Raw genomic sequence first — 15,540 nt, forward strand, 5'->3', positions numbered from 1 at the left:
GTAACTAGAGTTAGTTAAATGTTTAACTCATTACACTCCTTTGGACTTATGTCAGTGTTCCCTCCTTGACTATGGAATAGTTCTGTCATGCTTATTACCTCTCCATTTTAAAGACACAAAGATATAATCTTTCCTAGAAGAATAATAGGGGACTGGACATCGCCACCTCAAGATGGTCCTATCTCTGTACTGTGGGTGGCAGCTCAACCCTGCTGAGAGTCTGCTCCTAAATCGCAAGACAAGGAACATGGTGCGAGCACAGGATTTATTATCCAGAGACACCCAGGACACTGCAGAGAAATGACACTCATATCTTGACGATGGAGAAGGATATAGAATAAACAGCAGCAAGAACTTTTTAACTGAAACATTCGTTGAGTCTAATTCACTCAGTGCATAGAAACTAGGGTATTTCTGCCACGTCGTACCCCTCATAGGCTGGTAGAGTTGGCAAATGCTATGGCTTACTCCTTAGTCCTTGTCCTTCTGTCTACATCATCTCACCATCTTCCAAACGGTCCTCTTCCATCATTCTTTCTAGCAGAGCCCTCCACAGTCTTCTGACAAATCCATCCCTCCTTTCAAAACCAAGGCAATGTCTCCTCTATTCTGTAAGGCCATCTTTGGACTCTTTCATCTGATCTCTCCTTTTTCAGAACTCCAGGTGCATATTTTCTTTATCTGTGCCTCAGTTGGCATTTATCATACATTCCTTGACCATTTTTATGATTTCTAGAGTTGTGTAAGTTTTATACTTACTCTCCCCAATAATATGGTGAATACGTTGAGGTCAAGACTAGATCTTCATTGTACACTTCCTCCCCTGAGCAATGATTACCTACCCCGCACCACCCACAGAACTTCCACCCCTAGAAAAGTCCAAGCTCCGTGTTGATTGGCATAGACTGTGGCCACATGTGTATAGTTCAACTTCCCAAAGCATTTAATAACATTAGTAGGTTGGTCTTTGGCAGCTTTTAAGGAAATGTGGCCACCCAGAGAGATTGACTCAGATCCTAAACCTGTTCCTCCTTGATGTGCCAATTGTGTCAGAATCGATAATCTATTTAATTCATTCTCTGTCACCAAAATATTACTTCTGGGCTATGGATTAGGTTCAGTTTTATTAAATCTACTGTATGAAGCCAGGTTCTAGGATGCATCAAGGGATCTAGAAGCTAGTACTGAACTCCTTCAGGACACTGAAGTGTCCAATGTGACACTCTATGAATGCTATTCAAGTACCTAAAATAGACTGATTCCTGGACTCTCTAAAGATACAGTCAATACATCATGTTAGAGATTATAGGTAAGTTTCAGACTCATCACAGTTATAAGCTGGTGAGTAACCTAAGGGAATCAATCTGCAATCAGAGAAGGCCTTAATTCAATAAAAGTTTTCCCTTTGGAATACGAAATTACAACCTATTATTTCAGCCGTACCCTACCCAACAATTCCAAAGGTAACCAAGAAGTAAGAGACAAAATTCATAGATAGGCCATTCTGTTTGCGCAAGTGTCATAGCAAACTAAACCAAAGGCATATAAAATAAAGGCAGTGGGGCTTCCCTGGTGGCGCAGTGGTTGAGAGTCCGCCTCCTGATGCAGGGGACACGGGTTCGTGACCCGGTCCGGGAAGATCCCACATGCCGCGGAGCGGCTGGGCCTGTGAGCCATGGCCGCTGAGCCTGCACGTCTGGAGCCTGTGCTCCGCAACAGGAGAGGCCACAGAAGTGAGAGGCCGGTGTACCGCAAAATAAATAAATAAAATAAAATAAAATAAAGGTGGTGGCTTCCTTACTTTTGGAGACGAGGTCTGAGTTTTGCAATATAAAAGTCCCAGACTATAATTAACCTACAAACATTCAAGTGATGGCTGCTGCCATTCTCTGCTCACCTGAATGTATATAAGAAACATCAGGAAACCCAAAGAAGTATTTTATGGAGCACTTGGGTGAGAAGGGGGCAGATAGGGAGGGCTTATTCACTGTTCCACCAACCTTACCACAAATGACAAAATTTATAAGGTTTTGATAATTACAAAAGATCTGAGTTCTCCTTGTGGGCAAGCTGGCTCCAGCTGGGTTTGAGTGTGAAGACACTGCTGACTCTGAGGTTGAACAGCAGAATCAAGAGATGTTGGAGAGACCAAACCGAAAAATGAAGCCAACGGTCAAAAACCCAACAGTCAAGGCCAAGCAGCTTTCTGAAAGAGTCATATACAGAAAGATTAGGAATGAGGCCATAAAATAGCAACCAGAGATATCAAGGAAAGCAAGCAGGCACTAATGAGTGTGTAGCAGTGGCCTTGGGCAGTTCCCTGAGTCTCTAGAATGTAGACTCAGAGCACTTTTTATGGGAATCCAGTGACTCACTCATGGATGAGAAGGAAATTATTAAAAGTGCCAAGTCAATGAGAACGAAAGTATTGATTTTGCTTTCTGACATATTTCCAGTTCTCTGCTCATATCCCTTCTTTTTCTTCTTCAGAAAACTGAAGTTCAGAGACTTATTTGGAGACCAATTCTATCACCTTCTTAAGGGTAAATATTCCTTTATCTTCTAGATGTTGTCAAGAAAATTCACTCATAATTTAACTTAAGGGAAAAGACTTTTTTTTCTTCAAATGTATCACATTTTATTTATCTTCTTAATAAATAAAAAGTGACTATTCATTCATCCACTCTTTTCAAAGCACTCATTAAGTATCCTCTAGTTCCTGCATTTGCAGAGTAGAGCATTTTGGTGAGATCTGAAATGGCCCTTTGACCAATAATAGTGTAGGAGTCTATGTGTGTAGTATTTTGTAGGACATTTTGTTAGTCTCAATCCTGAAATGTCCTCCTCTTGCAGCAAAATTATGCAATATATCACATGGAAAGTTATCCATTAACTTATTCTATTCTACAGTAGTTTTCTTTACTATCACTAAAATCTGTATTCTTAATCATACAGTTTGAACATGCAGCCCAATTGTTACTGCATACAAATAATTCTTTAAAAACTTAAAAAAACCAACTCTGGTCTTTTCAGAACATGAATTATATGAGTTTTCATGATCTAATCCATTATTCATTCTAATTTTTTACAATTATATTTTACTTTTAAATTCTTCTTTTCATTCTTTTTTCAACTTAGAAATAATGTTTAATTCTGTGATCTGTCTATAATGATTTGCTTCAAAAGCATTTCTAATAATGTATATATATAGGATTATATTTAAAACAAGTAACATATTAAAAGTGCTCCTACTGTAAATTTTCTTTTAATTATAGTATTAAACACTTTGCTGACATTATGTTTACTGAGGTTTAGATTAAGGACTTACCATTTTTATTTATATTCATTAGTCAGAAAAATATTGATTTTTATTTTAAACACTACTTGCTTAAAGAAATAATGAAGCTACCTAAGTTGTTTCTTGGGTTACTCGCTTTAACTTGAAGAGACCTAGAGTTTGGCAGTCTTTTCTAAATTTCTTCTAAAGACATCAGTAGAACATTTATTGTCCTCAGAGAGCCCATGGAAGTATCTGTTAGCCTTTACATTTTTGTTCTGTTTTGTTTTCATGGAGTATTCTAATCATTATCTGATTTTTTTTAACTTTTTATTTTGTACTGGAGTATAGTTGATTAACAATGTTGTGTTAGTTTCAGGTGTATGGCAAAGTGATTCAGTTATACATACACTTGTATCTGTTCTTTTTCAGTCTTTTCCCATTCAGGTTGTTATACATAATATTGAGCAGAGTTCCCTGTGCTATACAATATGTCCGTGTTGGTTATCCATTTTATTTATTTATTTATTTTATTTATTTAATTTTTGGCTGCATTGGGTCTTCACTGCTGCACGCGGGCTTTCTCTAGGTGCAGTGAGCGGGGGCTACTCTTTGTTGTGGGGTGCAGGCTTCTCATTGTGGTGGCTTCTCTTGTTGCAGAGCACAGGCTCTAGGCACGCGGGCTTCAATAGTTGTGGCACAAGGGCTTCAGTAGTTGTGGCTCGCGGGCTCTAGAGCACAGGCTCAGTAGTTGTGGCGCACGGGCTTAGTTGGTCCGGGGCATGTGGGATCTTCCTGGACCAGGGCTCGAACCCGTGTCCCCTGCATTGGCAGGCGGATTCTTAACCACTGCGCCACTGGGGAAGCCCTGGTTATCCGTTTTAAATACAGCACTGTGTACCTATCATTATCTGATTAATACTTGGCAATTTGAGTTCTTTCCAGGGCTAAAAAAGTCAGTATGCATTATTTTGAAATTCTGTGAGTATATGCTTGTTCCATCAAAGTTAATCTATTAGTAGGAAAAATTATCCTTAGATCCTGGTCTTGGTTCAGGAGTGGGAGCTGCTGAAGGTGAATTCCTGAGCCAGGTAGGATGAAAAGGGGGGCAGCCTCCATTGCTCAGACTCTCCCCGCTGGACCAGCCATAGACCCCTGAAGCCACGCTACCAGGATATGAGGAGCATGGCAAGAGAGGAGAACTCTTCACGACTTTTGATGCCTCTTTGTTGGCCTGCTGGGGAGATCTGTAAAGGACATTTTCATTCATCTTTAGCAATGTTTGATGCATCCCATAATCTCCACATTTGGATAGCAAGTTTTAAGTTTTGCCTTTTATGAAAGCATTCCTTTCTACCGTATTTGTTTACCTTCTACACGTCTTAAATGGACTTGCATAATTATGATGCTAAAATTAAAAACAAAAAACTTGTCTGCATCCTCTACCTAGTTTCTTCTTATTTTTTAACATGAAAAGTAAAGAAAGCTATTCAAACAGCTAACAGAGCTCACGTTCGTTACTATCCTTTATTTTTTCCTCGAACCTGTAATTTAACATTATATAAGTCATGAGTAGCAATTGATATTATTCATTCACTAGGAAATGAATGTTGAGAGAAATTTGTATGTTTAGGCTTGGGTCTGTACTGGCTCCTAGAGTTGTCCCTTTGTCCCAGAGACGATGACTGCTCAGGAACCAGATTTTAAAGAATATTCTGATATACCAGGAATGTCCAGATCTGTTTATAACCATATGAAACAATTAAAACATTTACTAAAGTCCAGAAAAACCCCTCTCAAGTTGCATTTGACTGCGAAAGCTTTAACTTTTGGCATCCCAAAGATTAGTTTTTGCCTCTTCCATTGTTGGCCCTAGTGGTTTCATCTGTAATATGTATAGTGATTGTTTGCAGCCTGGCAACAGCTCGAAGGAGTGAGGGGGGCTGGAAAACTATAGCCCCTTGTTAGTTGCAGTCCAAACTTCAAAGGCTTTGAGAACATTGAACAGACAGGTTTCAGCAGCCGATAAAGCAGCCATGCAAACAAAAGGCAGCTTCTCTCTCACCGAGGTGTCTCCAGATCCAGGGTGATTTTCAACCCACTTTTTTCTTTTATTTGTGCTGAAACTCCTGGCAATGAGAAAGACTCATTCTGCCCACAGTTGTGTGCCCCCTTGATTCGGCATCAGAGGGAGAGATGGGCATTTATGGCACCATAAATCAAGGGATAAACCATACATGAGCAGCTGGCACATGTGCTAATAACTATAATTATTAATCATGTCAATTTCACACCCTTCAAATTTATGCTCTGTGCTTTCTGTAGGAAAGCCATCCCTGGCGCCTTGAGCTGTTTATGGTATGAAAATATGATGTGCTGATGGTCTTTGATAATTGTCTTATGACAGTATTGATCTGCCTACAATTGGGTTTGTGGGGCATCGAAGTCCTGCGAAGTGGTTGTCCTTGTCTCCTGGTATATATCATTGTCACACATCCCCCATTGTTAGTGAGTGGCGTGAATTACTTTCAGCATTTGGCCAAGTCTCTAGCTGCTAGGTCACCATTATTCTATCCTTATGTCACTGTGAGGACATTTACTTTGATGTTTCCTTTGTACCTCTTCGAAGGCAAAATCCTTTAACTTCAGAATGGTAGCCTGCAGCAGGGTTTCAAAGAGAAAAAAAACACTACAGGTTTGGGGTGGGCAGAGGCCAAAAATTATGGAAAAATGTGCTGCCCTAAAGAAAGGCGATGTTTTACTTTCGCCTCCTTGCCCCTGTCAAGGCCGGTCTGCAGCAGAGGTAGTGTGGCGAACGGGGAACTGGAGACTCCAGTCCGTTGCCAAGTCTGGTGCTCATTAAATAGCCCCCTTTCAGGACACCCCAAAGTCGCTGCCACACACCAAATTATGAATCTCTGCTTGTGGCACAGATGGTCAAGTTCAGAAATCAGACTGGCCCTGAGCGAAGAGTTACCTGGGGCCAAAGTGGCCAGTTTATTCTAAGTGATTAATCCTTTATGAAACCATAATGTATCTTAAAAACAAACCCCTCCAAGACCCAGAGCAAAGCAGCACCTTGCTGGTGGATCGGCATATTAATTTGACCTTGGAGCCAATCATCTGTGAGCGGCCGCGGAGAGTGCAGAGTGCATGGGACTCTGCCCACTTGTTTGGAACTTTGCACAACCCTCACCGGGTAGTGTCAAAATCACTCCTGCTGTCTCTACAGCTGCTCTGTTCCAATGACCCCCGGAAGGTTCTGGGGATTGTTAGAAGAGATTTCTATTAATCAACTACAAACCGACTGTTACAATTTCACACTTTTTTTCCCATCATTTCACACATTTAATGAATTTGGGTGTCTTTTAAATTCAAAACATTTACAATCGGGCCAAAAAAAAAAACCTAAACCCCCTCCCCCACCCCCAAAAAACCTCTTTAACACAATAGGCTGCAGCAAGACAGCAAATGCCCCTTTAAGACTAAGTTCCTGAAGCCCGCCATTTAACTGAGCTGCTGCGGTCCCCCGAAGGCTGCCTGGAATTGTTACCAGGCAGCTGCGGCCTCCGCAGCACTTTATGAAATCATCAGGGAGAAAACACAGAGCTGGTCTGAAGTTTCCATTTGTTCGTTGTTACCGAATTCTTTCAGAGAGTTATTCTCTAGGCCAGACTAGAGTTCAAAATTAAATCTTGCTGTCCTTCAAAACAGGCTCAAAGAAAACACAACATTCACCCCCTTACAAGCAGTCTGAGACCCAGCATTTCATCAGGAGAAGGGCTTCAGTCTCTTGTAGGAGGGTGGAGAGTCAACCAGACTCCTGCCTCTTCTCATTCAGACTTTGCCAGGCCATGGGTCAACAGGAGGAAACGGGCTTGCTGGGGCCCTAAGATCTAAGGTCCACGTACGATTCACCGAAACACAGAAACTTCGGAAACATGGGCCACCATTTACATTTGCTTCTTAATCTCTAAGCCCAGAACGGCTCATCTCTCCACGATAAGTTAGACTTCCTGTGTTGGGTGGGTCGTCGAAGCCCTGACTGCCCACCAAGGCTTTAGTTTTCTCAGAGGGTTTACTCTGCAGTTCCTCCACTTCCTCTGCAGAGACCTCGGGGCCGGGATTGTTCTCTAGCGGCCCCTGCTGGTCAACACTGAACACCAGCGACTAACCCAGAGGTGTTCGTTCCTCCCCACCAGTAGGGAAATCAAGGATTTCAGGGTGTCGCGAGAACTGGGAAGTGGATGCTATGACAGGGTAAGAGACCTTCGTGTTGACTTATTCTAACTTAAGAAAAGAAGAGTCAAATTAGATTAATATTAACATTTGGTGTTGAAAGTGAAAATATGTGAAAATAATGGTTTATCCATCTGCAGAAATCTAAACTGCTTTTCCATAAAAGTCATGAGATTTCATTGTGGATTATAGATTACTAAATACAATATTCCATTTAAAAGTTTACTAGTTTTATCTTCCTTCATTTTTATATTTTGTGTTTAAAGTCTGACCCCTTTTAGGGCCACATGATTACTTTTGTGGTCCTCTGAGCACTTTAGCCTTTGCGGGCCCCTCCCACCAGAATAATATCAACAGATGATTATATAACTTTACTTATTTTTATTGTTTAAATATTTATTTGGTTGTGCGTCTAGTTCCCCGACCAGGGATCGAACCCAGGCCCCCTGCATTGGGAGCGCAGTCTTAACTACTGTGCCACCAGGGAAGTCCCCTGATTATTAAACTTTAAATATGTCAACATTCTTTTTTTTCCCATTTTGGGAACTGTAATCGATTTTTGTGGGCCCCGAAAAGTATCGCGGACTCTGTGCTGCAATGGAGGAGGCTGCCCAGCTCCTCTTCATGTTCCCTCAAGGGGCCTGGAGCACTTTTCATCGTCAAGTTTCCTTTGTGTCAAAAGTCTTTATAATGCTGCTTTACGTGTTAACGTCGTTCTTACTTATATTTTTATAATCATTTCTTCTCACAATATCGTGTTTTTTTTTTTTTGTTTTGTTTTGTTTTGCAGTACGCGGGCCTCTCACTGCTGTGGCCTCTCCCGTTGCGGAGCACAGGCTCCGGACGCGCAGGCTCAGCAGCCATGGCTCACGGGCCCAGCCGCTCCGCGGCATGTGGGATCTTCCCGGACCGGGGCACGAACCTGTGTCCCCTGCATCGGCAGGCGGACTCTCAACCACTGAGCCACCAGGGAAGCCCTTAATATCGTGTATTTTTAAGGGAAACTTTGTTCACTGGTAAGGAATCCACTGTAGGGGAGGAAAAAGTTTTCCTCAGCCCTCTTAGGTTTCCAGTTGGGTCTGAAAATTCAACGGACAGAGACAGATTAACAGGAGAAAAGCATACAAATTTATGTAAGTTTTGCGTGACGAGGGAGCTATCATCAGGAAGTGAAGACCCAGAGAAACAGACTTGTGCATTTTTACCCTAGGTGTGCTGAAGAGTGGACAATTGTGGAGCAATGTGACAGGTTAAGGAGTATGACGTAAGTGTAGTAAACTTGGGAAACTTAGCAAGGCCCGTTTGCGAGGATTCTTTGTCTTTGGAGATAAAAATGCTCCTTTCCTCTGGATAGAGAGGGCACCTCTCACATGAGGGTTTATGACCTGCTTTAGGGGAGAAGGGTGTGAGGTGGCAGGGTACAGGCGGGAATCAGAAGGACCTCCTGCTTCTGTGGTTTTCTCAGACTCCTTCAGCTTAAAATATTCAATATGCCAAGGGGACATATTTTGGGGTATTTTAAACCCCATCAGCACCCAAGCAGCTATGTTCACAAGCTGTGGGTTTCATCTTGCCTCTTGAAGACCTAGGCTTAATTTCCTGTAAGCATTTCACTGTACGCAGAGATGTTTGCACGCAGTTGCAAATAAGCATATACACCCATTTACAGCCGTTTATTTGTTCTGGAAAAAAAACCCCAAACCATCTAGTTTCTCTTGTTTTAATTTTCCTCAGTTAAATTGCCACACCGAGGACTTAGGCAGTGGACCCAGGAATTTGATTTCTTAGGAGATGTTTCCAAGGGCAAATCAAGACAATGGCATGTTTAGTTATCTGAGCTGATGTTCTCTTGCTAAGACACGCCCATCAAAGAGAAAGGTTGCCAAGTTAACTGCTTTCCAGGAGTCCGGACTAGGTATCATTCAGCAAAAGGCAGGCTAAGAGGATGTGAGGGCAGAGCCATTTTGTCCCTAGAAATGAGACATCCACATTCAACAGGGATTTGTTTTCTCTCTTTCTTTTTGTTTTTTTTTTCTTCCTTTTGAGGATGCTTGTCCCTGACAAGAAATATCGGAGAAAAGCACAGCTTCTTTCAGCTGTGCCTTTCTGTGGGTTTTCCCACACGAAACTATGCCCGGCCTGCCGTTCTGCACTTTGTTATTATGACAGGAAAAAATGAATTTCCTCTGCCAGCTGCAAGGAGCTTGTGGATCGTCAGTCACCAGGCACCCCGAGGGTAATGAGGCTGAGTTAGGACAGAGGGCCAGTCCAAAGAGCATATCTAGGTAAAAAAAAAAAAAAAAAAAAAAAAAAAAAAAAAAAAAATCTATTCTCTTTCCCTCTGAGATCAGCACGGAGATGTTCTTAAGGACAAAGACAAATTTACAAACATGCCCTGGGTGGAAGGGGATGTGTATTGATTTTCCCTGTTGAGCACCTGACTCTCACACAGGTTATTTCATTGATTCCCACCACGCTTTCAGAGAGTGTTAGTTCCCTGTTTACAGATGAAGAAAATACAGGTCAGAGAAACCAAGCCTCCTGCCCCAGGCTGCACAGTTAGTAAGTGGCTGAGCCCCGCCATTTCCCACTTCGACAACACCCTATTTCAATTATGTATCGCACTGGAAATAGCAGAAATTGGATGCTGCTACCCTATCATGTGACAGGAATGGCTCTGTCCATGCTCCTGATAGCATTTGGTGTTTTATTAACACCCACCAAGTGTATGGGTGTGGGTAAGCACTCTTTTTTTTTTTTTTTTTTTTTTTGCGGTACGCGGGCCTCTCACTGTTGTGGCCTCTCCCGTTGCGGAGCACAGGCTCCGGACACACAGGCTCAGCGGCCATGGCTCACGGGCCCAGCCGCTCCGCGGCATGTGGGATCTTCCCGGACCAGGGCACGAACCTGTGTCCCTTGCATCGGCAGGCGGACTCTCAACCACTGCGCCACCAGGGAAGCCCCCCAGCACTCACTTTTAAAATTGGCTTAGACCCATGGCAATGAGTAGCGACTCATACCCTAAAAGACAGATGTGAAGAGTGGAAAACGTCTTCGAGGTCATGTAGTTCACCTCTTTTACTTTATCTCCAAGGAAACCTTGGCTCGGGCCCTCAACATTACACATTTGTGTGACTGCAACTCCTTCTCAGCTGGTGATTCTCTTACTTCAGTCCTCCTTTCACGCCCAAGGGAAATGTTTTAAACCTGAATCTGATCATCTCATGCGACTCCTTTCTTTACCCAATAATTCCACCAGATTTTTTAGCATCTGAGGCAAATTGCTCTTTACTTCTCAAATCCATTCTCTCCTTCTTCCTGGGTACATGTGCTGCACCTGAACCCCAGCTGGAGTCCACATTTCCTAGCCTCCCTTGTGACTGTGTGGTCATTTGACTAAATTTTTACCAATGGAATGAGCTGAAGTGATACGTACACTTACTTTAAAGGAAATTGCTACCCTGGCCGTTCTCTTTCTCTATCCCAAGAGCTAAAACTTGGATATGGCTTCAATGTCAACCATGCTTGCAAAGTCAATGCCCCAGGGAATGCGAAACAACAAAAAGGAAGGGACCCAATATCTGAGCGACCACGTGGAGCAAAGTCACGATTTTCCTCGTGGCTGTTGCATTGACTAATTCAGCATTACCCTTCTCAGTGAGTCCTGTCTTCCTTTCACTCTCATCAGTGGCTACACTTCCAAGGTCTCCCTACTCTCCAATTATAAATTATAAATCTTCCAATTATAAAATAAGACCACACCTAAAGCACTTTCCAGCCCTTTTACAGAGGATATTGTTAACGGCCATCATCCATCCCTCCTTTCCTGGCAATGACATTTTGACATCCCCTTGAGGAACTTAACTCTCCCCCATTCTTAGTCATGTGATTAAGATGAGATTGGCCTACTTCCAGTTTTGGGCATAGTTCCAGATCGGCTGAAGCCTTATCTCCTTTCCATCAATTAAATAATAAATTCAGTGATGAGTATATAACCCAGTCAGGTCTAGTGAACAAAAATGAATTTTAAGACTTTTGCCACATTTCTCCTAGACAATGGTGGGTGCAGGTATGAGGTCTGGAACTATTGCTGTCATTTGGATTCCATGAGCAAACCCAGCCTAAAGATGAAGAAATGCAGAGCTGAGAAAGTCATAGAAAAATGGAGCCAGAATCTTGATAACATTGTCTGAGCCCTAGATCGAACTATACCTGAAGACAGACCTATCCATCTTTTGACTCATGCCAATTCGAGTTGTGTAGTCTGTTACCTTCAACATAAAGGATTCTAACATACATTGGAATGATCTTCCTTTGGTCCAGTTTGTTCTGAACACTCTTCCCCATCTGCAAAACTCTTGTTCTTTTTTCAAGGCTTAAGCTATCTCTTACCTTCTCTGTGAAATCTTCCCTGACTCTCCACTAGCCCTACTCCCTCAGCCAGAGTTAGCTGCTCCTCTTGATGCTCTAGGAATGCTTCACATCAATTTTATCATGTGTTGCAATTGTTCACTTAAGAGTGTGTCTTCCCCAGAAGACGTAATCACTGAGCAATTTGAGGTAGAAGATTATGGCAAAAATAGACATACTGAAGTAGGATGCAGCTGAGCTTCAACAAGAAGGCAGGATGCTGACATAGGAAAGGTGAAGGCAAGAACTGGACCTCAACCGGGCATGTTGGGGTTCAAGGTGGAGTGTTCAGATCTACAGGGAGATTGGGCAGGCCACAGTGGGGCCCCACAGAGAAGCCCAGTCATGAGGGTTCGATCAACCCAGGAATTGAAAGTGATGCAACCTGGGGACAATTGGGCCCTAAGTTTCACCTCTGTGAAACTGGATTGCCTAGTTGGTGCTGAAGGAGCCTCAGAGTGAGACAGACCAATTATATTGGGTCTAGTGAGTACAACTTAACTCAGACTTCCATGGATGCTGGGTGGAGGCTACTGTATGTGTTTTAGAATTTTTCAGGACTGACTTAAAAAATAAGATAGGCTTGGTTCTTCCTGATGGGTATAATAGTCAAAAATACAGATTTATGGAGCTGAGTTAAGATCAAAGCAGAAAAAATAAAAGCAGAGGCCTATGGTACCCATCCTGATGGAGAAATGTACAGCTTTCCTAAATATCAATTAATAGAGATGTTGGCAGTCAACTGAGTACCCCTCATGGTACTATGTTCACCGTTTACCCTGATACTGGCAATGATTTTATTTTATTTTATTATTATTATTATTTTTTTGCGGTATGCGGGCCTTTCACTGTTGTAGCCTCTCCCATTGCGGAGCACAGGCTCCGGACGCACAGGCTCAGCGGCCATGGCTCACGGGCCCAGCCGCTCTGTGGCATGTGGGATCTTCCTGGAATGGGACACGAACCCCCGTCCCCTGCATCAGCAGGCGGACTCTCAACCACTGCGCCACCAGGGAAGCCCTGGCAATGATTTTAAATTTAGCATTAAGTCTCCATCCCAGAACTAAGATGCAATATGCCCTGTCTGAAGTGTTCATATAGTAAATTAAAATAAATGCATAGATTTACTGCTTTTGCTTTCCCTTCAGTGTTGGGCTAGCAGTACATTTTGGGCTGACCTCTCTATGGAAGAGAAGAGCCATGGTGAATCAGACTCCATTTACATTGATAAAACACAATTCAAATATGTCTAGACTCTTTTGCTCTCTTGTAATAATCTCTCATATAAACCCTTATACTCCTTTCTCTCTGACTGGATGGTCATTTCCCCATCAGAATGTAAACAAAGGCAGAGGTTTGTTCACCAATTATTCCAACATAGAACCTTGTGCCTAGCACATAGCAGTTGTTCAGAAAAATATCTGTTGAATGAACTTCAGTGTTAGCAGTTGGGAAGTGGGTGAGCTTCTTTTTCATTTCATTCTCTTGTATTTTCTTCTCTCTTTGCTCTCTTGTTTGTTAAGGCCCCTACTAAGTATATGAGATTTTAAAAACCTATTTTGACTTCAAAATTACTTAGGAATCTTTCATTCATTAAAAAGAAAAATGAAGCACCTACTACGGGAAAGATGTCAAGCCAGGCACCGAGAAACACAAGTATGAAAAAGACTAAGACCCTGTCTTTAATTGTTTACTATCTAAAGAGGGTTCCCGGACCCACTTCCGGGAGGCTTCCCCACACCTACAAACAATTCCTGGAAGCCAGCAAGGTGTCTGAGAATTCAACTCATTTCTGACACTATCTACCTGGAGATAGAATCAGATTCCACATGTAAAGGACTCAGTCCCTCAAGACCACCCCACTGCCACTTCAGATGCCAGTCTTAAGCTCTGGGTGTTACCTGTGTTTTTGATCCACAGGCTACAAATCAGAGGTTCCCGCAACCCCCTCCTCAAGCTTAATTAATTTGCTAGAGTGGCTCATAGAACTCAGGAAAACCCATTTACTCCACAGATTACCCATTTATTGTAAGAGGATATTACAAAATATAGCCAGATGAAGAGATAAATAGGGCAAGATCCCCAACAAAGGAGCTTCTGTCTTCGTGGAGCTGGCATGGTGGCACGCAGAAGCTTTCTGTTTCCCTGATATGGAAACTCTCCAAAAAAGGGCAAAAAGCTGTCCTTTGGGGTTGCTATGGAAGCTTCACTGCATAGTCATAACTGACTAAATCATTGGCCATTGCCAATTGATTCAGCCTCCAGCCCCTCTCCCCTTCCGAGAAATCAGCGGGTGGGACTGAAAGTTCCAACACGATTGGTTCTTCTGGCAACCAGCTCCCACCTAGAAGTCACTTTCTCTGAAGTGTTTTCAGGAGCTGAGAACATGAGGTCGCATATTTTGCTCTTATTGCTCAGGAAATTCCAAGGGTTTTGGGAGCTATGAACCAAACACTGTGGATGAAGACCAAATATATATGAGCAACATATTTGGTCATGGAAATGACCAAATATAAATTTTTCCTATAAATCACAATATCACACTGTCCAATAAAGGAGATCAAATATTCATAAGTTCCTATAACATGGAATATTCTGAGATATGTGATTGGAAAAGAAGCATATGATCCGTATTGTGATCTAGAGATTGTTATAGTCACTTGCACATATGCAAAAAGTCACGGCACTGTATACTGAAGATTGTAAACTTTATTCTATATTGATGTATAATTGATATCCCTCATTTTGAAAAGGGAGGCATGAATTTTTCAGTGTTCAGAGGAGTTTATGCCAATGAGACAGGCTTAACTCATTAATACTTCATCTAATTAAATAGCTAGTTGCCATGATTTAACCTAGATTTGCTTGGTGTCAAAGTGTCATGAACATGCATAAAAACACCAATGTATGTTTTTGCCATGCATCAAAGTCCCTGCTATGTTTGCCTGAACTGTTCAATATTTGATTTTAAAAGATGATCTACGATAATTTTAGGTAAATACAGAGCAAATCTCCACCTTCGATTGGCCTGACGCTGACCAGTTGCCATGTAGGTGAGCAAAATCACCAATATTTTTAATATATTTCTAAAAGTGGAAAGCTTCCTAGAACTTACTGGTCTTAGCAAAGGAGAGCCAGTAGCTAATACCTTGGGCGCCCAGAGCATAGCCCCCACCAGGGACTGATGGCCAGCTGTCAGGCCTGAGTGACTGACTGACCACTGGTCTCCGCAGGTGGTGTGACATTGATGAAGAATGATGGATGACTCTGACACAGCCCCACCCCACCCACTTACCCATATGCATGACAGAAGGGCTCCCAGCCTAGATGCCCTGGCTGACAATGCCTCCAAGTAGGCATTCAGATGTGTAAAAGCAATGCATTCAGATCCAGCTACAAATATGGAGGCATTTAATGAGTTGCTAATGTGAAAATAATTTTCTTTTCTGACTTTTGAATTGTAGGAATAAAGACACAGGGAAGCCATGCAACTGATAATGACTCTGCTGAAAAAAAAGCAAGTAGTTTTCAAGAAACATAAAAAAAGGTGGACCCAGCCCTGTCAGAGGTTGATAGGAGATTACTGATACATCCCTCCTTTAGTTTTCTTCTAC

This window comes from Grampus griseus (assembly GCF_964374135.1).
Source record: "Grampus griseus genome assembly, chromosome: 13".
Taxonomy (NCBI): Eukaryota; Metazoa; Chordata; class Mammalia; order Artiodactyla; family Delphinidae; genus Grampus; species Grampus griseus.